Source organism: Chiloscyllium plagiosum, unplaced genomic scaffold (assembly GCF_037043375.1).
Source record: "Chiloscyllium plagiosum isolate Xiang-an unplaced genomic scaffold, Cpla_swu_hap1 HiC_scaffold_10, whole genome shotgun sequence".
NCBI classification, from domain to species: Eukaryota; Metazoa; Chordata; class Chondrichthyes; order Orectolobiformes; family Hemiscylliidae; genus Chiloscyllium; species Chiloscyllium plagiosum.
The window spans coordinates 36,555,132-36,580,107 of record NW_028270148.1 but is presented as its reverse complement, the minus strand read 5'-3'; the positions used below and the strand labels follow the sequence as shown (position 1 = coordinate 36,580,107).

At 38.4% G+C, this 24,976-nt stretch overlaps 1 protein-coding gene across 1 annotated transcript in view; it reads left to right on the top strand.

Annotated features, from left to right (window-relative positions):
• Nucleotides 1–24,976, top strand: part of srbd1 (S1 RNA binding domain 1) — a 273,132-nt gene that overhangs the window by 170,346 nt on the left and 77,810 nt on the right. The window lies entirely within an intron of this gene.

Genomic DNA, 24,976 nt, shown 5'->3' with positions numbered 1-24,976 from the left:
AATTGTTTTTCCTTTGATTAGTTTTCTCCATCCAGTGGAGAGTTTTGCCCTCAATTCTCATTGATTTCAGCTAGGGCTCTTCAGTGCACACTTAGTCAAATGTAGTCTTACTGCAAGGACAATTGCTGTCACCTCACCAATAAAGTTCAGTTCTTTTGGACAAAGTGTGTCATGAGGTCAGCAAACTGAGTGGCTGCAGCAGAATTCAAACTGAGCAGGTTATTCTTTAGCAAATTTTTTTTGTAGCACTGTGAATAACCCCTTTCAACTCTTTATCAAGAGTAAACTTATGGAGCAGTAATTTGCTGGTTTGGATTTGATCTGCTTTTTATGTACAGGGAGTACATATCTTGCTGGGTAACTTTTCACATTGTCCGGAGATGTCAGTTATAGATCAGCTGGACCAATTTGGCTGGAGCAGTGTCTAGTTCTGGAACATGGATTTTTCAGTATTATTGCCGAATGCTGTCAGGGTCTATAGCCTTTGCAATAGTAGTGTCTTCAACTATTTCTTGATATCAAGTGGGGTGAATAGTGTCTGAAATTTGATTCTGGGAACTTTGAGAAGGAGACTGAGATTGGCCACCTGCTGAGCACATCTGATTGCAGATGATCGCAAATGCTTCAGCTTTGTATTTTGTATTGATCTGCGCATCCTCATAATTGAAGATGTGATTGTTATGGAGCCTTCCTCTCTAGTTAGTTATTTCAATTATCCAGCACCATTAACAAATTGATATGGCAGGGAATAGAGCTTAGATCTGATCTGCTAATTGCAGATTGCTTTGCTGTCTATCACGTGATTCTTCTATAGTTTGACATGCAAAAATAGTCTTATGTTTAGTCTTCAGGTTGATGCCTCACTTCTTAGATATGCCTAGTGCTGGTCCTGACACAATCTCTGTACTTTTTGTTTAGCCAGGTTTATTCTCTTATTAGATAGTAATGGTGGAATGGGGTGCGGGGTGGGGGGGGGAGATTGTTGAGGTTGCTGATTGTAGTGGAAAAATGCTGATGACATTATACCACCTTTTCAATGTCCAATTTTGAGTTGCTATCCGTTTTTATCATGCTGGAAATGCTGTAAAACAAGTTGAACAGTATCCTTTGGCTCCACAAGGATGGTGCAGTAGCCACTGTTATTGATAGTAACCTGCATCTACAACAAGGAGCTTGGGGAGGATGAAATTAACTAGATTTTTGTCACATATTTGTTCTCCCACATCTGCTGCTGACCAAGTCTAGTCACTGTTTTCCTGAAGACTTAGGCAGCTCGGTTAGTACTTTTGCTACTGACCAACTTGATGATGATCATTGAAATCACCAACACTGAGGGCATTCTGTGTCTTTGCCATCTTCAGTGCTTCTTCTAATTATTGCTAAACATGATTGTGTGCTAATTCATCAGCTGACAGGATTTGGTAAATGGTAATCAGGAGATTTTTTTAGCCTATGTTTGTCTGAATGCCATGAACCTTCATGCGGTCTATAATCACTGTTAAGAATTCCCAGGACAAAATTCCTTCCTGATTTGTATACTATTGTACTGTCACCTGTGGTGGATTTGTCCAGCCAATGCCATAGGGTATGTCCAGGAATGGTGATGATGAAACCTCCTCTCATCGGAATCATACCTTACAGATTATGTCACATAGTCGCTTGACTAATCTGTGGGACAGCTCTCTGAGTTTTAGGACAAGCATCTAGATGTTAATGAGGAGGACTTTGCAGTGTTGACACGGCTGGGCTTGCTGATATCATTTCCAGTGCCTAGGTCAATGCTGATGGTCTTTCCGGTTTCATACCTTTCAGATTTTTTAGTGGTTTGATACTACCGAATAACATACCAAGCCATTTCAGAGGGCATTTAACATTTAATCACATGTGCCAATCCAGGTAAGGACAACAGATTAACTATCTCATTTACTAAAGACATTACTGAACCAGATAGTTGTTTGTTTTTATATGAAAACCATTAGTGAGACTAGCTTTTACTTTCAATCTGTTCCCCAAACTAGCTGTTAGAGTTGGATTTGAAACCATGTTCAGAAGCTCTGGGCACCTGTATTACTATGCAAATGGCATTTCTGCTATGCTGTCCCCAGATAATTTTATGAGTGTGCATTTGTGGGAGAAAACATGTTGCTAATTACATACCTGTTATAATTGTGTGCTATATATTATGATCAGCATGGGCTAGTTGGACTAAAGAGTCTGTTTCTGTGATGCGTCACTGTGTGACTCTCTGGCTATATGAAAGGCTGGATAGGCTGGGGCATTTTACATTGGAACATAGGAGGTTGATAGCTGACCTTATCATGAGGGTCTTTTTCATAATTCAGAGATGCCGGTGTTGGACTGGGGTGTACAGAGTTAAAAATCACACAACACCAGGTTACAGTCCAACAGGTTTAATTGGAGGCGCACTCGCTTTCGGAGCGACGCTCCTTCATCAGGTGATGAAGGAGCGTCGCTCCGAAAGCTAGTCTGCTTCCAATTAAACCTGTTGGACTATAACCTGGTGTTGTGTGCTTTTTGTCTTTTTCCTAGGGTGAGAGAGTTGAAAATTAGAGGGTATATTTTGAAGGTGAGAAGAGAAAGATTTAAAAGGATCTGAAGGATGACTATTTCACACCGAGGGTGGTTCATATGTGGAATGAACCGCCAAAGGAAGTGGTAGATGCAGGTACTGTTACAACATTTAAAAGACATTTAAACAGGTACAAGAATAGGAACAGTTTAGAGGGATATGGGCCCAAAGCAAGCAAATGGGGCCCGTTTAGTTGGGAAACCTGGTCAGCATGGATGGATTGGACAGAAGGATCTGTTTCTATGCTGTATGATTCTATGACTCTAAATACTGCATAGTTCACAGTAATCTGAATGTTACTTTGTATTCCCATTGCTTGCTCCAGGCACACTATTGTAAATGCAATTTTCCCACTCCACTTATTGGGTAATAAAACAAGTAGAAGGAAAGCAGGAGGCAGCTGTGCAACGTTTGAGAGACTGTAGTACTGGCGTTTTAGCTGGCTGAAAAGTGGCAGAGTTGGAAAGGAAAGTGAAAGAAGAAGAAAACGAACTCTCAAACAGCTGCCAGAATCTGAGAATTGGATGAGAGATGAAAACCTACAGTTATTAAAGCAGGAAAATCTATTAAAAGGATTCTATGACAAAGTATATCCAAAATCATGCTTAATATGTTGTATGCAATGTCTTTGTAATTGACTCCTATGATAACAGCAAATTCTCGGTGCTATTTGCAGCTGTCTGTGATGAGTGTGAATGTTATAAGTAGTGGGAATTGTTCAGTTTTTAAAAGAATGATTTGGAATTTGAAAGCTGCACATTATCTCCTCTTTCCCTTAATTGTTTAAAAAATAAATATCCTAATTATTAACACATTTTTAGGAAAAAAATGATAAAGGCTGAGGTTTTCAACTCTACATATCAAGTATTAGTTTCAATATTTGATTAAAACTGTATGCAGTCATCTGTATCTCTGTAAAACTTTAGCCACTGTTGTTTCTCATTTCTGTTTTAAAAAATTATGTTGCCTTTAGTAGTCTTCGAATCATTTCACATGTTTTGTTCAGAAGGCAAGAGAGAAAGAGTGCATTACTTCATCCTAATTGGATTTTTCAGAAATAAATTTTAAAGAGATAGGCAGTTGGGGAAAGGGAGGCTTAAAGTCAAGGCGGTCTCTGGCTTCTCACCATGTTGCTTGGAGGATAAGTGGAAGTGGTTAAAGGGGTGCTGAGATTGAACTGAGTGATGGCAAAGGAGAAGGAACACACATGTAGATTCAGTAGATCAAAGAGGTAAAAGTATGATGGCTGAGAGAAGATAATAGGATCTGAATAGCATAATCAGCAAAGGACATAATGTGATAGAGTGAGACAGTAGAGGAAACACTTCATTGGGAATAGAATCATGAGAATCTACATTTCCATCAATCCAGGCTTAAATGCTGCCTCTGAGTATTAGCGGCTTGTTTCCTCAATAAGTCCTTTCAATAGTACTTCCTGTTGTAAAATAAGCAATTAATTTTATGGGACCAATCTTACCATTAAATTCAGATGCACAATAGTTGAAGCTGTAGAGTTTCCAAATCTTCCGCCATTGCAATCTTGGCCTCAATGAGCAAAGTCTCAAAACATAATGTAAATGTAAAAAAAAAAGTTTCATCTTAATAATTTAAATATTTTAAAGGAAAAATTATCTTCAGTAGTATTTAGTAGCGTATGCTTAAGAAAAGTTTACTTTTTTAATGCTATGACGTCATAACTAAAATTCCAAAGCACAGCTAAACAAATTTGTTTTAAACTTTTTTACAAATTTAGTTTAGTTGAAATCTTGGTTCATTAGTTACAACCTGAAATAAATTACTATTCCTTCCCTGGACCTGTGACAGACTTCTGGAACTCCCCAATGTCAATGTGGGTCTTCCTACTCGAAATGGATTGTGCTCAAGAAAGCAACTCATCAGCTTCTCAAGAGCAACTAGGGATAAGAAATAAATAAAAGACTAGCCAATAATGCTCATATTCCTTGAATTTAAGAAAAGTCTGGTGATGGTGATGTAAAGCACTAGATCTGTTTATCATTCAAAATACTGTAAGTAGTCCAATGGTTATTGTCTATTTGCAGTTCCTTTTTATTTGGAAATTCTGGAAATAATTTTTAATTACAATAGCGCCTCGACTTACGAACTTAATCCGTTCCGGGACCCGGTTCGTGAACCGAAAAGTTCATGAACTGAATCAATTTTCCCATTGTTCAGATATTTCCGGAGTCTTTTCTCTTTTTTTGTCTCTTGGAGGTTGGTGATGCCACAAGAAAACGATCCAGAGAAACTTGTATTTTACTTTGTTGCAGAATTTTCCGAAAATGGGACATCACATTGTCATTTAAAATGTTCACCTTCATTTGTACCTTGAATTTCGTACGTACGTTGAAGCAAAATTTTACGTACAGTCCTGTTCATAAACCAATTTGTTCATGAACGGGGTCGTTCATATGTCGAGGCGCTACTGTACTTAGTAACAATGCTTCTAACAGCAGACTAAATCATTAAATTTCATATTCAGCAAAGCTGATTTAATAAAATAACATCAGTGAACAAGCCATACTAGGTAAAAGGGTAAGACATTTGACAAGAAAGGAACATTTTGTGTCTATACATGAATGTCTGTGTCAAACGTGTTGCGTATTAGTTATAAAAATAGCATGAAGTAGAAATTAAAATAAATCATAAGGCTTCAGAAATTAACTGCATAGCTGCCAAGTCACACACAATTGACATGAGAATTGCACATATTGGCTTGTCACATGTTCACATGGTCAGACTGCCAAATTACCTACAAATAGGATTTCTTCTGACTTTATGCAGCCTTTTCATATATCTAATCGCCTTATTCAGCAATTTTCATTTATTTTGATTTAGAATAAAGTGCCATAAGACTCCATAGTATATTACTTCTGCAACCTGATAGATCGGTTAGATGTACTATATTCAGCTTTACTTTATTTGCCAAACTAGATGGTTCAAAGTTCAATCTAAGCACAAGTTAAATAAAGAGATCTCTGTTAAGAACGTACTGTATGTTGTGGTGTCCTGTGATCAGGTCAAAATGGAAACAGTTGAAGACTTTGACTGATTAGGTGAGAGGAAAGCTATGAAGCTATGATGCTAGACTGCCTGGTGCTGGTATGACTATAACAGCAGTAATCACAGGAAAATCAAGAAACCATGTTTTTGAAATGTTCCAATGCCAGATGCATGAGTCAGAATTTATGACAAGTAAGTCATTTCAGAAAGTTTTTCAGTGCTGAGTTTCCTATGTGCTTTGCAGAACACACACATTTTTCATCACTTAACATCTGCAAGAACATTCTGTAAAATTGAAGTGCCTGATATCATAAATGCAAACTAAACACACAGGCTATTTGTAAAAGGAATTTGTAGAGAAACTTAGGAAATGTTTAAAAACTTATTATACTTGAATTAGCCAACTGTGTGGGACATAGTTCATGAAAATAATTCTTGTTCAGCCCAATAAAATTCTGCCAGAGTAGAGATGACATTGTTGTTTTGCTTAGCTAAAAGGACCGCTGGAAGAAATTGCTGAAGTTATGGAAAAGGAAGTGGAAGCCAACAGTGAGGGGGAGACATGCATGGAAATCTTAAAATGTCAGCAAGTACTTTAGCTTTCAGAATGGAATGTATAGGCAAGGTGCAAACCTCCAGTAAGGAAAGTTGTTTAAGGCATTTCTAACACTATGGCTGTATCTTTGCTTGGTAATGTTCTAGCATTATATTCAACAAATTAAATAATTCTGCAAACCTCAATTTTTGGGGTGCGCACATATTATGTGCGGTAAACCAACAAAGCTGCTGTAAATAGTTGCTGGACAAAAAAAAATAATGTTTGCTGTGCCTCAGGCTGTCCCATGTGTCAAAAGATGTATCATGCTCAACAGGTGGGTACCAGATGCAAGACTTTTATAGGTGTCTTATGGAACTTATTGTCCCTATGATGTACGTTATAGTCTGATGTCTGTATTATGGCTTTTGAGTTGCTAGTCATTCAGCATTTTTCTTCCTCATTGCTTATGTTTGTTTATCTTTTTTTTTGAAGTGGTACATTCCTTGTAGCAGTATTTTAAAACAATTTATTAGCATCTTTCTACCTCCTCAACATCAGACTGAATATGAATCGAGAACCTTATGTGAATAAAGTTGAATTCTTCAGGTTCTGACTCTACATATTTTAGTGGGCAAGTTGCCGTTATGTATATATGACCATGTATAGATTATACTGTCATGAACAGAACTCAAATTTCAAGTGCAATTTCAATGTCTTCTAGATAACAGCTGTTGTCCACATTTACACTCCGATGGGCTTACTCACTCTGATTACTTTGCTTTAATCCGTGAGGCAAGCATTTCTTGCTAGAATATCATTACTTAATCTTATCATTGTGTTAACAGTATAAATCCCCTCTCTTCTCAATCACAAATTCAATACCTTATTCCCCTTATTCTGGAGACACCATCAACCCCTAGCACCTCCTGCTTTTGCCTTTGTCTTAATGCACTTGCCACTACAAAACCCATAAATGCCATATTTACTTCCAGTATTAATTATATTAATTCTCACTTCACAAGCCTCCAGTAACTCCAGCTTGTCCATAACACATCCTTACATCCCAACCTATATAGAGTCCTGAATGGCAAGGGGTCCTACAGGGCTATATATTTAAATTTCTTATCCTTTATATTTCTACATGGCCTTCTATCTTTGTATACTCTGTTCTTCTGTCACTACAACCTTTGTGTTTCGACATACTTGAATCCATTTTCTGGAAATTCCATCCTAAAGTCTTTCAGTCCAAAGTTTATTATTATCAAAAAGTGCAGATGAAATTATCAGTATGCTGTGATCATGCATCTGCAATAATTAAGCAAGCTGACTCTGCAGGAACAACGGCTTTGTATGACGGTTGCTATTTTGCTATAGAAAGAAATAATTAATTAGCATTTATTTATCCCTTTCACAATCTCAGGGTCTCCCAAATCACTTCTTAACTAATGAAGTACTTTTGAAGTCAATGTTGTGATTTGTTTATATTCAGTACTATGTATTGGCAAATACATTGGTGAAGTAAATATTTTACGGATTGCCACTGAAATTAGTCATATCAGGACAGCATCCAGATTGTCCATGGACACTTCGTGTAGCTTTTTAAAAATTGGGTAGTTTGATGGAGCACAGTTTTTTATTTGGGAGGAATGGGTACAGGAATGATTTCTCATTATGACATTGCCTGAGGATCTGACAACCAGAAGAGCTTTTTGACTTGCTCTTTTCTGAAGCTGTTCATCAGCTCTAAACTACTCTAAAGATTCCAATGCTTGGCCTATTTCTAAAGTATGGCAGTGCAGCATGGATTGTATGACGTCGAATGTTGACATTTGCTTTGGACAGTATTGAGCTATCCCTCCAAATCTGTGTCAGAACCTTTGTGTGAGGGGGTCAGTGATTTTGCTCAGAATCATTAATTTAATGAGGTTCTCATTTTATGTGTTTTTGTTCAGATGCCCTACAGGAGTCATGAACTCAGTGTTCAGGCAATATCCTTGGTCCCAAGGCATACAATATCTCACCTAATCCTCTTGTAGAAAAAAAAAGGTTGTTGAAAGCTGGTGTTATGATCGCAGATACTGGTCTGCAGATTTTCTTCACTGGTTACTGACAAGTACTGCATTTTCTATATGGAGTTTCCTAGCTGTTCTAATAGAAGATTTGTCCCTTTGTTAGAGGATGTTGAGTCACTTGAGTGAAGACAATGACTCCTACACCTGACCTAATGGAATGACTTTTGCAAAACCTATGGATCTGGTTAGTCGATAGTTATTTGAAGTTAAAACCAATCTAATCAGATGCTTGAACGCAGATTTTAGGAAAGAGGTCATTAGTAGAACACCGGACTCTTCAGTATTGAAATAAATGCTTTATAAATGCTTAAAGGTTGTTGCTTGGGTTTCTAAAAACAGACTTAATTTTGTAGTGACCCAGGTGCAGGTTTGCTTCACTGCTAAGTTTAAAGTATTGCATTCTTTATCAGATGCAGCAATATTGTATTTGGATCATCTACTACTTCATGTTTTTGACTTTGTTTCTGTCAGCCCTTAAAATCAACCTTTGATTACACTCCTTAATTTCTGTTTCTTTAACTTGGTATCGTTTAAGTTCTTGCGAAGCACCCTGAGATATTTGCTTTAAAAAGAAAAGTAGACATGCTTTAGTACTGTCCTTTCAAGGCATCTGTCCTATTGCATTCTCTTATAGAAAATGTGTCAGCCAATTTGTACACAGCTATGTGTCATGAAGAACAGTATTACAAACACCAGTTTTGCAGTTGAAGAATGAATGTTAGCCCAGATATTGTGATAGACCTCTTGCTAATGTTATGGCCTCAAGTCCATTTTGGATTGACCTTTTCAATGTAATGTTTGAGATATTAAGCGATAATCTAACCTCCTGATCCCTGAAAGCCTGTCCATCATCTGTAATGCAGAAGTCAGGAATGTGATGGAATACTTCCCCAATAGCCTGGATGAGTGAAGCCCTGACAACACTCAAGCTTGATATCATCCAGGACGTAGCAGTCTTCTTGATTGGCACTACAACCACAAGCATCCGCACCCTCCACCACTGACACTCAGTAGCAGTAGTGTGTACTATCTGCAGGAGGCACTGCAGAAATTCACCAAAGATACCAAGAAGCAGTGCCCAATCTCACAACCATCTCTGTCTATAAGGACAAGGCAGCAGATACATGGGAAAACCATCACTTGCAAATCACAGCCCCCCCAGCCCACTACCATCCTGACTTGGAAATATGTTGCCATTCCTTCACTGTTGCTGGATCAAAATCCTGTAATTCCCTCGACAAGGGCATTGGGAGCCAATCTACTGTCTGTGGACTGTAGCAGTTCAGGAAGGCAGCTTACCACCACTTTCTGAAGGGCAACTAAGGATAGGCAGTAACTGCTGGCCATCCAGTGAAGCCTATGACCCACAAGTGAACATAAACAGTGCTAAGATGTAAGCCAAGGCCACATATGGTGCCTCTGGTAGATGTAAATGATTCTATGCCACTGTTTGTGGATTAGAGAAACGTTATTGTCGTGTCTCTTCGCCAACACTTGCAAACAGGCTATGATCATTTATTGAACATGCCCTACATTGTAACGACATGACTTTGAACATGGGAGATACTATATGGATGCAAGATTTTCTTACCCAAAGTATTTACAGGTCTTTTGTGCTTGTTGTTGTTGGAAAAGTGATCTTTTTTCACATGAGCAAAAAGAAGTCTATATAGATATTTAATTTTATTTGTTCTATTATTGCTGATTTATAATTTGGTCTTCAAATTTAACTTTTGTGATTCTTTTACTTCTCTTCCTTCTTGAAACAAATGCACATATATACACTTACTGTTTGTTTTCCTGTTTGGGCTAACAGCAGATAAAGTTTCTGCAGCTTAATGTCACAGTCCGGTTTAGCAACTGCAACCATTTCCTATATGTTTTCCAGTTGAAGGCAGCCTATAAGCTCAGTCCACTGATTCTAATTTATTTTGACATTTTAAAACCTAAGCAAGTCTAACTTGACCTGCTAAAGATAAAAATATTAACATTGTGTGATGTTCTGCTTGCTTTTCCAAATAGTCTAGAACAATAACAATCTCTGAGTTATATAGTAGGCGGGTAAGGTTAATTACAAAAATATCCAGCCTTGAGAAGATTGGATCCAGAGAGTAAAGAGAATTGAAAGGTAGAAAACAAAATGTAAAATTTAAAATGTTTAATACAATTCCGATGGGGTGAGATTCTGCATTTATAATTAATTTTCCATGGCCAAGTGGTTAATTGGTAGTCACTCATACACAGCAGTATGACAGCCTGAGCATTAACTACTGCTGAATTCTCCAAGCTTTTTTTCATTTTGGAGCCCTCAGCAGTGACCATTACGAAAAGAAACACTTTTAAAAGTGTAATGAAGAGATGTGCAACTGTCTAAGGACCTGTTTCCTAAATTTGTATGTTGAAGTGCCTAGGTCTTTCCTCTTTGGCATCCAAGAGGAAACATGACTTTGTAGGAGTTGCTGGATCAATTTGGGAACAGAAGTGTACTTCACTAACTCTAATGTAAGCAGAAATATTACAAGAATACTCACAATTATTAACCATAGTTATCTGTAGAGGAGTTTGTTTATATTGATTGCACAAACGCAGCAACTTTGTAGCATTGAAGACCCTTTTCTTGAGGCTATTGCTGGCTTAGCGTGACTGAAACAAGAACTTTTGGGCATTTACTTTCAACTGTGAGATTTGTCTGCCATTGCTAGATCATTAAGGATAAACAACACTGACAATCTTTAGCTTCAATATTACCTTGAAAGAACATTCATGATATCTAGCTTAAGATTACTGTCCTTGCTTTCAAAGGTTTTCAATACATTAAATATAGTTATTGTGATATTATCGAACTGTTGAACTACAGCAAATTATTTTTCTTTTCTCCAGTTTGATGAGGACTGAGCATTTCTCAAACAGTCATCATGTATAAGCTTTAAAAGCTCATACCATCACAGGTGACAGCTGAGCTGAATTCAATGCTCCTTTAACACCAACCTGTGCACACTAATAGCAGGTGGTTACGAGATAGAAACCTGAAGCAAGAAAAAGAAAATGTTCTCCAATCTACCTCTGGGATACTCAGGGTAATTGTAGTTCCCATTATGCTTGCCCCAGCTGAAATCATCTAATTCCATTCGGACCTTGAACCTTCCTCCTGGTGAATTCAGTCAGACCTTCAATCCAGATATGTTTGTGCATGAAGAAAAACAAAATTACACAAACATAGCATGTTGGAGCAGAAGTAGGCATTCAACCCTTTGAGCCTGCTTCATCATTCAGTATGATCATGCCTGATCATTCAACTCAACACCCTTTCCCACTTTCTCCCCTTGTCCTGAGATGCAATTCTTGAGCTTAAAGTAATCAAAGTCCTTGAACAGCATCAGTTGTTTTGGCTTCAGCTGCTTGCTGTGGCAGAGAATTCCATGGGTTTGCCATTGGAATTTCCCCTTGACTCAATCCGAAATGACCAATCCCCATTCTTCAACTATGACCCCTGGTTTTGTACTCCCTGGTTATCAGGAATATCCTTCCTACACTTACCATGTCCAGTCCTGTTAGAATTTTATAGGTTTCTATGAGATGCCCTCCTCATGTCTCTAAGCTCCAGTGTATAGAGTCCGACCTGACTGAGCCTCTCTTCATACCTCAGCCCTGCCATCCCAGAAATCCATCTGATAAACCTTTGTCACAGTCCTTCCTTTGCCAGAACATTGAGTCATACAGCATGGAAACAGACCCTTCGGTCCAACTCGTCCATGCTGACCAAGTTTTCCAAATTAAACTAGTCCCACTTGCCTGCGTTTGGCACATATCCCTTTAAACTTTTCCTGTTCATCTACCTGTTCAAATGGCCTTTAAATGTTGCAAGTATACTGCATCTACCACATCCTCCGACATTTGATTCCACATATATGAACCACCCTGTGGAAAAAGTTCCCCTCCGGTCTCTATTAAACCTTTCGCCATTCACCTTAACAAAGTATGCCCTCGAGTTTTGAACTCCCCAACCATAGGGAAAATGATCAGATCAGAAGACCAAAATTACAGGTGTGGACTTAATAAGGCCATGTATAAAAGCCGAGAGTGTGGTGCTGAAAAAGCACAGCAGGTCAGGCAGCATCCGAGGAGCAGGAGAATCGACATTTCATGCATAAGCCCTTCCTGATGAAGTGGGGGGGTGTGGCGGCTATGATTAGTTGAAAATTAGTTGGTTAGACCATAAGGTACAGGAGCATTTGGCCCATCGGGTCTGCTCCATCATTTGATCATGACTAATATGTTTCTCAAATTTGTTCTCCCGCCTTCTCCCTGTCATCCTTGATCCCCACACCAATTAAGAACCTACTTGTCTCTGTCTTAAATATCCTCAGTGACTTGGGCTCTACTGCCCTCTGCAGAAATAAGTTTCACTGATTCACCCCCCCTCTGGCTGAAGAAATTCCTCCTCTCAGTTCTAATGTGTTGTCCCTTCACTCTCAGGCTGTGCCTTCAGATCCAGGTATGTTCAAATACTGCAAACTTCTTCTATATTCCCACTGTATTCGGGCCTCTCCATATTCTTCCTACCAAAGTGTATAACCTTTCACTTTCCCACAATGTATTCCATCTGCCACTTCTTTGCCCACTCACATAGCCTGTCCAACTCCTTCTGTAGCGTCTCCATTTTCTCAACACTATCAGGCCCTCCACCTATGTTTGTCATCAGAAACGTAGCAGTGATGCCCTCAGTTCCTTTGTCCAAATGATTAATGTACAACATGAATAGTTGTGGTCCAAACATAAAATTGTATAAATTCAAACACAGACCCGTGTGGAACTCCACTAGTCACTGGCTGCCATCCTAAAAAAGTCCCCTTTATCCCCACTCTCTGCCTTCGGCCAGTCAGCCAATCCTCATTTCGTGCCAGTACCTTGCTCCTAACACAATGGGCTGTTATTTAGCAGCCTCCTGTGCGGCATCTTGTAAAAGGCCTTCTGGAAATCCAAATAGATTACATCCACTGACTTTCCTTTGTCTAACTTGTTCATTACCTTAAAGAATGCTAAAAGATTTGTTAAATATGACTTCACCTTGACAAGACCATGATAACTCAGCCCTACCTCACTATGCACTTCCAAATGCTCCCTAGTCTCATGCTTAATAATGAACTCTAAAATCTAACTCATGACTGTGATCAGGCTAACCGGCTTGTAGTTTCCTGTCTTCTGCCTCCCTCCCTTCTTAAACGGGGATGCTACATTAGCCATTATCAAGTCCTCTGGTACCCTCCCCGAGTCAAGTGATTCCACCACCGAAGTCTCTATAATCGGCTTAGCTTTCTCCTTGAGAACTCTGGGGTGTTGTTGATCTGATCCATGTGATTTCTCCACCTTCAGACCTCAACTTCTCCAGCACCATCTCCTCAGTGGTGGCACTGCACTCACCTCTGACTCTCGAAATTCTGGTATGCTGCCAGTGTCTCCTGCTGTGAAAACTGATGCAAAATAGCATTCGGATCCTCTGCCATTTCTTTGTTCCCCACAACTATTTCTCTTTTTACAGTGGACAAGTGTTCACTCTTGCCTCTCTTTTACATTTCGTATATTTAAAAATACCTTGTTTATGCTGAAAGCAACCTATTTTTTGACAGGACCTGGGATTGTATGGTTGGTAGTAGACCTGAAAGTTCATGCTCTGAAATTGTTAAACTTGATTTTCAGTTCTGAAGGCTGTAAGGTATCTAAGCAGGAGAGGTTTTGCTCCTCCGGCTTGTGCTGAGCATGACTGAAGCACTGCAGCACGCCTGAGACACAAATGTTGGCATTGAAACGTGGTGGATTTGGTTACTACATGTGTTATTCACACTACGCAAATTGATGGATCACAAAGTGGCAGAATTCTGTGTAACCTGTCTTTAAATTCAAATAAAATGATCAAAATCTTGTGAATTGTCTTGAATTATTCTTCATTTCATTACAGTGGAAATTGAAAACATAGGTTATATGGAAAATGCAGAAGAACAGTTAAAATGAATTGCTTTCTGCACTAAAGTAAAAGATACATTTTGTGTTAGTGGTATCAATCACTGCAGTTTATTGGCAATAAACAATTATTATCTGATGTTACAGTGGTAACTCACAGTATATTCTAAATTAAGGTTTTTCTAGAAATATTTATGATTTTAAGAACTGCATAGGATTGCAGTCTTTCAGAAAATTTCCCACAGTAAACGGTAATTGAGTTTTGAGATGGAATCAGTCTAATAATTCCCATAGATTTTGAGCTGTGGAGTACTTCTGAGTTAACAAAATTTCCTAATTTCTTATTGTACCCACTATATTGTTTTGCCAGGTACAAAATGTTAATAAAAACAAGTTCTAAAAAGAGAATGAAGTAGATGAAATTATGAAACTTTCAAAAATAGCATTTATAAAATTTATGTAGATTTTCCCTTTGTTTTTGCACTATAATCCTGCATTTGATATGTTATACAGTTTTTATGTTCATACTGAGTGTTAACAATTATCAAACACTTTATAAAATAGGCTCAAATTTACAATGTGTGATGATATCAGCTGGGAAAGTCAGATCCCAGTATGACAAATGGCTTCATAGATCATTTATTTAATGTTTGCAATTGTTTACTGTAGGTTAGTCACAAACATATTCACATGAGGTTGTGAATGTTTAATAGCAGAATAGAACTTTGCGATTTTTGTAAAGATTTGTAGCTCAGGTTGAGGTTCAGGTTGTAAGTTTGCTTGCTGAGCTAGTAGTTTTGTTCTCAGGCATTTCGTCACTATGCTAGGTAACATCATCAGTGAGCCTCTGTTGAAGCGCTGGTGTTCTGTCCTGCTTTCTGTTTGTGTCTTGGGTCTGTTGTGATAGGTGATATCACTTCCGGTTCTTTTTCTGAGAGGTTCGTAAATGGGTTCCAAATCGATGTGTTTGTTGATGGAGTTCCAGTTTGAATGCCAGGTCTTAACGAATTCCTGTGTGTGTCTTTGTTTAGTGTCCCAGAATGGATGCATTGTCCCAATCGAACTGATGTCCCTGAACGCCTGTGTGTGAAGATGCTAGTGGTAGTTGGTCGTGCCTTTTGGTGGCTAGTTGGTGCTCGTATATCCTGGTGGCTAGTCTCCTGCCCGTCTGTCCAATGTAATATTTGTTGCAGTCCTTTCAGGGTATTTTGTATATGATGTTTGTTCTGATGGTTGTTGGTACAGGGTCCTTTTTAGATTCATCAAGAGCTGTTCCAATGCGGTGGTAGGTTTGTGGACTGCCATGGTGTCAATGGCTGGAGTAATCTGGTCGTCATCTCTAAGATGTCTTTAATGTGTGGTAATGTGACTAGAGTCTCTGAGCCTTGTTTAGGTTTGTTGTGTAAGAATCGGTGGACTGTGGTTATCAGGTACCCGTTGTTCTTGAATTCGTTGTATAGGTGTTTTTTTCAGCATCTTTTAGTTCCTGGGTGCTGCAGTGTACTGTGGCTCATTTTGTGGGTGTTGGGTTGATTGCTCCTGTAGTTGAGTATCTTGTCAGTGTGTGTCGCTTTCCTGTCGATGCTAGTCTGCAGCTCTCCATTGGCTTTTCGTTCTACTGTGACCTCTAGGAAGGAGGGGTCTGATGTTCTCTTCCACTTTGGTGAACTTTATACCAGTAAGGATACTGTTTGTGTTTGTGGATTTCTTCTAATTTTGTACTGTTTCGTGATGACAAAGGTGTCACCCACATAGCGGACTCAAAGCTTGGGCTGGATCATGGGGAGGGCTGTTCATTCCAATCTCTGCATAACAGCTTCTGCCAAAAATCCTAATATTGGTGATCCCATTGGTGTCCCATTGATTTGTTTGTAAGTCTTGTCATTGAAGGTGAAGTGGATTGTGAGGCATCCTGGACTAGTTTGAGGATGCTATTCTTGCTGATGGAGTTGGTGCTATCTGCTGTTTGTGTCCTTGGTTCGTGTAGTAGTGTAGCTAGTGTTTCTTTGGCTAGGATGATGTTTATTGATGTGAATATGGCCGTCACACTGAAGGAAACCATGACCTCACCGTCCTCTACCATAGTGTCTTTGATGATATTCAGGAATTCCTGGATGGAGTGGCATAAGTTTTCTACTAGAAATTTCAATTTGCTTTGCTAGACCATATGTCGGTGTGCCGGGAAGTGAGACTATGGGTCTGAGGGAAGCCCCTGGTTTGTGTATCTTTGATAATCCACAGAAATGGGGTGTGTTGGATCCTTCAGGTTTCATTCTTTGGAGGTCTGTCTTGATAATTTCATCTGGCTTGTGGAACTTCTTCAGTGTAGCTGTAACACAGTTTTCTATCTGTGGAGTTGGGTCAATCGCCACCTGTTGATAGGTGTCAGTATCTGTGAGTGTTGTGTTTGCTTTTTCAATGTACAGTATTATGCTCTGTTCAGGACGAACACCCCTCAAGCTAGAAGAACACTAGAACAGAACAGCTGCAGAATGTTATGAGAAATGAGAAATGATGCCCACAACAGATTCCACAAATACGATCAGGAAATTCCGTGCCAAAAAACTCTGTACACCAGCACGACTGACCAGGAATGGACAAGTACGCTAGAACAAACCGTCAACACTAAACAACAGCAGACCAAGACAAAGAAAAGACTAGCCCTACAAGAAAAACTGCCAAGTTCTCACACAGCAAAACAATTCAGAGACTTGGATAAAGAACCTGTTGATCCGACCACTCACACAGAAAAGGTCGTCCTAGTACGAGGGATGAAGTTTAACTACTGGGATGCGGACAAAAAGGAATTCCTAGCAGCACTGAAATCCACCCTCAAAGGCAGTGGACTTGCTTGGGAAATCCAGCAGGCCATCAGACAGACAGTAGCACCAACGCTAAGCAGAAAGAAAGAAGCAAACACCCTCAACACACTGAAAAGGAAAGTCCTGGAGGGACTCAGAAAAGACAGAAATATCAGAATGCTACTGGCAGATAAAGGGCACAGAACACAATACATTGAAAAAGCAAACTCACTGCTCACAGATACTGACACCTACCAACAGGTGGCAATGGACCCAACTCCACAGATAGAAAACTATATTACATCAGCACCGAAGAAACTCCACAAGACAGGTGAAATTAACAAGACAGACCTCCAAAGAATGAAATCTGAAGGATCCAACACATCCCATTTCTATGGATGATCAAAAGGTACACAAACCATGGGCTACCACTCAGAACCATAGTTCACTTCCCAGCGCACAAACATACAGACTAGCAAAGGAACTTCAATGCAAACTGAAACACCTAGTAGAAGACTCATACCACTCCATCCAGGAATTCCTGACCATCAATGACACTAAATGGACATAAATAAAACTTTAAACATAAGAACTAAAGCAGATAGTAGTGATTGGATATGATATTCAACAAGTGAATGTGGCATATAGTTTTGTAGTTTCATTGGTATTTAATATTTAGCTGAATTTTTTAAAAATGTTTTTTGGAGTTTTGACATAAATTTTGACTTCAGGTGTTTATTTCAACTTGCTAGTTAATGACATTTCTCAGGTAGGTATTCAAGTTACTCTTATACTTACAGTTGCGAACAAGACCAGGGAGATGTGAGTAATTGTCCCTCTGGATTAATTGCTTTTGTTACAGTTTGCCCAGTTTGCCTGAAACGAACATTTTTTGGTAATAGAGCTACTCAGTTTGAACATTTACCTTTTATAGTGTAAAAATAAGCTTCTAATTTTTATTTTATTCTTCATCGTGTTGGAGTTGAACGCAGCATTTTATTTAAAAAGGGAGGTTTGATTGGCTAGCAATGCAATCCCTGAACTTGGATTCAGTTCAAACAAAATCTGAGTGCAGATTTAGTCACTTGGGAAGACATCACATTTTTGTTGGAAGGAGGAGGATTGTGGATGAAATGTGTATTCTTGATCTGCTAAAGAGATGTGAAACAAGTGCAAAAATAACTTCTACTTGACCATTATTAAAAAGATGTACAGTTGTGCAAAAACATAATTTGGCTTTAATTAACGATATACAATTTGAATGTGTTGTATTTTCATCCCTTAATTGCTTTTTGATAGCTTAGTCTGGTTTTTGGTTGATTGTATTCAATTGGCAACACAATTTCATTTTGTTCATTTCATTGAAATAATGGTGCATGACGACATAGAATAATCCTAGTGGTTTGGCTCATTTTTAAGTTCAATAATATAATGTAAAATCTAACTTTAAAGCTACATTTAAAGGCAATTGATGTTTAAGGATGGAAAAAAAATGCTTATTTACATATGTTGCAGCAGAAAGTAGCTAAAACTAGCCAGTACAGTATTATGAAGAGTCAGTTTCAAATTCTCGCTTTGCTCCAAGTCTCTCCCATTATTTCTCCTGCAACATATTTCCACTGATACCTTGTGTTGTCTTTTGCATATCTCATTCTTTTGCATAGATGGTGAATGTTTGATCATGAAGCTATCACAATTTGAGCCTTTTTCTATTCATGGTCATTCATACACACTCTCCATCTGCTAGGAATCGCTGGTTATTGATAAAAAGCAGAAATCTTGACTGGTAATTCTGTAATTTAGCGTATTGAGGTTAATTGTTATCAGCCCTTTGGCTGAGATCAGCGAACCCTACTGCAGACTAGAATTTAAACTTATTGTCCTGGTTTTGTATGGTTCAGCTACTCAGTATATTAATGATTGAGTAACCAAATGAAGTTAACACACAAGTAGCTTTTATATAGGAATACTCTAAAAGATCTAACGGTTTGTAATGATGCAAAGTTATTTTGCTTCATTAGGGTTAATCTTCCAGGGTTAGTGAGGTGAGGCTTGGGAGATGTTTATTTTCTTTTAGTTTGTTTTTCCTAAAATATAGATGTGACTCTGGGCATCCAGAATTCAAAAATTATAGGTTTACTGACTGTTTTGAATAATAAAAAGGATATTTGTGTATCTTGCATTTAGAACTTGACATGTTCGAGTGCTGAGCAGACAGCATAATGTTTTTTCAAACATTTCCTGTGCTTCTCACAGTCTTTGGTCTTCGTAGGTCATTCAACACATGCTAACCTTAATGACATTTTTGTGCTGTCACATGCCAATCAAAGTTTGATGAGCATGCTCTGGTGAATAGGAAAGTAGAAGTATATCATTTAAATCATTTATATTGCATAAGGAAATGTCCATAGAGTGATTTTTTTAAAAAACAATTCTGCCCTAAAGGCGTAGTAGATGATACCAGAAAAAAGCAAATCCCAATGACACGACTGTAATTAGTTTTGACTTGAAGCACCAATTTGTAGGATGTGCAGATATTTTCATGACTGTAATATGTTTGCTTTGCTCACCAAAGAGAAGGATTTGTTGTTGGATAACTATAACATAGTATATCAACTTACAACGCATCATGCAAATGAAAGGATACAGACAAAATGGTAGTCTTACCTTTTGGGTGAAATCCAAGGAAAACAGAAAAGATGGAACATCAATCTGCTGTTCCATCCAATATGCCATTTTCCGATGCTTTCACTGCCAAGTGGCTCCAGTCTCCATTGTAGGCCTGTTGGAAACAAGTTCCACCATTTGGATGATGACTCAATGCCTTGAATTTTATTAACCCTCTGGAGATGGGCTGAGAAGCAGGAAATCTAGTTTGGACTCGAGATCAATATCTTTAAGCTGCCAAAGGATACAAAACACCCGATATATCAGTGGTGGGTGGCCAATTGAACCAATTAATTGACCCAATTAGTGACTGCGTTTTCCCAAGCAGCATTAAACTGACATTGGGTCAAGTCTCCTCCATGTGGACAGGCTACCAGGAAAGCCATGATGGCCACCCAAGGATCTGGGAGGAACAAAAGTTTTTAAAAACACACAAGTTAATGAAATTATTATTTTAAAGTGAATAGTTTTGATGATTCTAAAGTTTTTCACCATTTACAAGGCAGAAAGTGCAATTGCGTTTCCCCTGTTGCTGTGCCAGGGGAACGTATCAAAAAACTACATATTTTAAAATATGTCAGTTTGTTGTATGTGACATCTGAAGAATGATCATCAAATCTTTATAATTGAATGTATATTCTTATAGGATTAATCATGTGGAACTAAATACAGGGAGATTATAAAATACAAGGATAGAGTGATAGAGTTAAATGAAATGGGTTAAAGGGGACATACGTGAAGGACAGTTCATTTGACTTGAACGTCCCATTTGTGTGCAGCTTTTTCCCAATTGACAGTATAAAGACCTGCGAACTTGATTCTGACCTGAACCTGTCCTTTCATGTTGTAAAGGTAGTAGTTTGCATTATTCTACAAGCATGTCAAATGGAATCAGCTTTGTGCATTTAGCATGGTACAAGCCAGGCAATTGCTACAAAAACTGCATTCTGAGAGATTTTCATATTGTGGATGTCCAATGGTTTATTGTCTGAATATTTTGACAGAACCACATTAGGCAATTAGTGGCATATGATTGAAAGTGGCTTCTCAAGATTCCATAATATGTTTCTGATATCAGCTGCACCTTCAGGTAAATGCTGAACAGATTCTCAATACTTCCTTCACAAAGTTTACTGTAAAATCGGAGAATTAATACCACTGTATCCTCTTATATATTTCCTGGCATCTAACTCAAGTGTGGGAACCGTAAGAAATAGGAGCAGGCCTCTCGAGCCTGCTCAGCCATTCAGTAGGATCATGGTAGACCCAGCATTCACCCTGTCCACTTTCCTGTCCTTTCCTGATCAAGGGATTATGCTTGAAACATTGATTCTCTTGCTCCTCAGATGCTGCTGGACCTGACCGGCTGTGCTTTTCCAGCAACACACTTTTTGACTCTATCTTTGTAACCCTTGATTCTCCTATTAATCAAGAATCTACCTCAACCTGAAATATACAAAAGGACTCTGCCCCCACAGCTCTTTATGACAAGGAATCCAAAGATTCTTAATTCCCTGAGAGAAGAAATTCCTCCTCATCTCAGTGGTAAATTGGTGCCCCTTTTTTTCTGAGACTGTGCCCTCTGGTCCTACACACTCAAATAAGGAGAAACATCCCCATATCATTTACCATGTCAAACCCCTTAAGAATCCTATTCAATGAGATCACCTCTCATTCTTCTAAACTCCAGTGAGTAGAGTCCCAACCTGTTTAGCGTTTGCTAGTAAGACAATTGTTCCATACCCAAGGTCAACATAATGAACGTTATCAGAAATGCCTCCAATGAAATTTTTCCTTAAATAAAGGGACTGAAACTGCTCACAGTACTCCAGATGCGGCCTCACCAGCACCTTGCACTGTTGCAGTAAATCTTCCTTACTCTTGTTTTCCAACCCTGTAGAAATAAGGATCCACATTTGATTAACTTTGCTGATTACCTGCTGTACCAGTGTGCAAGTTTTCTGTGTTTCATGCACAACACCACGTCCGTTTTTGTTGCAGCTAGCTTTCTGCACTTTAGGAAAGGGTGATGTTAATTCTCCTAAAACATCATATGTATCATAAACTTCTAAAGAAAATAAACAAAAGTTTACCATTTTAAACATTTCATTGAATTTTACCAGAAATCAGTTAAATATCAATTTTGGTGAGTTTCATAGATGGTTTCTATCTGTGAAACCTAATGAGATTTTTCACACCACTCTTTGAACCTCGCTTCATTCTATATGTAACACATCTCTATGACACCTCATTTGTCCTATCTCCTTACTCTCACAAAGCAGAAGTCTTGACACTGTGCCATTAGTAAAGCCCAATGTGTAGCTGGACAAGTGCTGCCAGGCAAACTTTATCCTTCCCTGTGTACTTAGTGGGAGGAGAGCCAAAAGAAATGCTTCTGACAGCACGTCCTGACTTACAATGCATACATCTACAAATAATATGTAAATTACTGCGGGTGTATTTACAATTTGCATGAGTATGAATGGCAGTGCAGGTGAATCTTGGCATGATGAGTCACAGGATTAGCAGAATAATCAAGACAACTCGATACAAGGCAACTATAATATTGTGGTATAATGCAAATATTATAAAATGAACAATGTTGGTAAGACAGGAAAGTGCGCATTATTGAAATTTCTGCACCTATACAGTACTATATTAAGACCATAAATTTAAGGTTTGGTTCCATTTCTGTTCACCAAGACATAAAGGCAGTCAGACCTTGGAAGCTGTTGAGCTATGAAGGATCAAAGGACTAATGTGTAAGGAAAAAAAAAATGGGCTTTACATCATTGAAGGAAAGTGACTTGAGTGATGATCTTGTAAAAACATTTAATATCACATTTATGTTTAATGTATGACAGTATGAGAAAGAAAAAATGCAACACCACTGTTAACTTGAGCCACTCTCCCGAATTCTAGCTCAGAGGAACTCTGCTAGGCAAATAGAAGAAAGTAACTTCTCTACCTATTATCATGTTTGTGATTGACTCATAGCTTGAATTGGGATAGAATAAATTGCATGTCAAACAGGCATTATTGCGAGGATATATAATTTGAAAGTAATGAGGTGTAATATGCAGCAAAATTGAAAAATATTAAATTATTTGTGGAAAAGCTATTCATTTTAACTTTGCATAAATGACTAGATAAAAAAATGAAATATTTGTTTCATTATTCTTGAGAGATGCAAACAAAATAATGGGAGCTGTAAAAAGAACCTGGTAAAATGATATCAGGAAGCACATAAACTTGTGGTTTGACTGCACTTATGAATGAAAAAATGTAACCACAAACATTCTTTATGGTTACTCTTAATATGTTTTATAATTTGTAACATATTCAAATGTTCAAAAGTGTTGGTCAATTTTTTGGCTGTTTACACGTGAATGTCCAAAAGTAGTAAGCAACAACTATTGTGTGTCAGGCCAAATCTAATTACAAGTTAAAGGGGAAATGTTTAAAAGAATGTTCAACAGTTTTTTTTTAAAAAGAGAGAATCTTTGTGCATACTTACGACTTACACATTTAAATGAGTACCAATGAATTTGCTTACATGGTGCTGTAAGTAAAAGGACTTCATGGTATAGAACTAACTTATAAGAGTAAGACAAGTCCTTGGTATAATTCCTGATCTGCATGACTTTTCTAATCACATCTGAGATAAAAAGGAGGATGAATTTCTGCAAGAGTTTTCCTGCCTAATTGTCATAACTTGAGAAGAGGCATGAAATAACTTGTGAAAGTGCATCCAAATGGAAACTGCTGATGGTCTCAGTGTTCCTAGGCAATTGAGAGGATTGCTTAACAAACTGTTTCTGACTGCAGCCATTGAGTGAGGGTAGAATCAGGCATGCCCATGATTCTACCTCATGTCAAATAGTCTATTAGTCACAATGGAAGTGGGATACAAAGAATGATAACTGTTATGGACCAGACCAAACCTCTTTCAAATATGTCAATGAGATAGTCTAGACCCCAACCTTTCCTCACTTAAAGGCAAGTGTAAGGTGCTGTGTTCCAGATGTAATTTGATTGGTTACGCTACTTGATTTTAAGCAAAGCACACTTTATTCTTACCATGTACAGTTAAAATATAATCAGAAGAAAGAGAAATTGGTATAACTTTAACTCTATTGGAAAACTTAACAGATTAATAGATTGTTTAACCACTAAACAGCAACTGTTCCAATATAGTAACACCCGATAAACACATCCTTGCCAAAGGCAAATTCAGTAAAAGTGATTGTCTCACATGAAATTCTGGCAGCAGAGAGAACTCCAACTTCTACCTGTAACAGAAACAGGAATAGCAACTTCCACATCCAGCTTCAAGATCACAAAAACTACTGAAAGAGAAACAAAAACCATGGTTCTGTGGGAGCCTGACACCACCCCTTTACACTACTTTTATTCCAACCTTTTTTAAAAAATCTCTGAATCTGTTGAATTTATTGGCTTGGAACAGACCACTCAACCTCACTTCTTAAAAAAAAATCCAGGATAAAATACACCTCTTAAAACCATAATGCTATCACCACCTCTTTCCCCCCCACCCCCCCACCACCCAATACAAACATCAATATGCAAACTTAAGTTCAGTTTTGCAAACCTTTAGTGTTATGCTGTTAGTAAGTTGCAATGCATATGCATTACAGTACATATGCATTACATTGACTTTAAACAAGCTAGCATTCAATACTACAGTACATTTCAATCCATTTCTTCCACCACCGAACTCCTTACTCTTCCTTCATGACAATCATGATAAAGCATCTGCAATTACGTTCCATTATCCTGCAGCATACATAATTTCCAAAGTAAATGGCTGTAATGATGTTTTTTAGAACAGAGAACATTACAACGCAGTACAGGCCCTTCGGCCCAATATGTTGTGCCGACCTCTGGAACCAATTTGAAGCTTACCTATCCTACACTATTCCATTTTCATACATATGTCTATCCAATGACCATTTAAATGCCCTTAAAGTTGGCGAGTCTATAACTGTTGCAGGCAGTGCGTTCCGTGCCCCTACTACTCTGAGTAAAGAAACTACCTCTGACATCTGTCCTATATCTGTCACCCTTCAATTTAAAGCTATGTCCCCTCGTGCTAGCCATCGCCATCTGAGGAAAAGGGCTCTCGCTATCCATCCTATCTAACCCTCTCTTTATCTTGTATGTCTCAGATACGTCACCTCTCAATCTTCTTCTCTCTAACGAAAACAGCCTCAAGTCCCTCAGCCTTTCCTCATAAGACCTTCCCTCTCATACCAGGCAACATCCTAGTAAATCTCCTCTGAACCCTGTCCAAAGCTTCCACATCCTT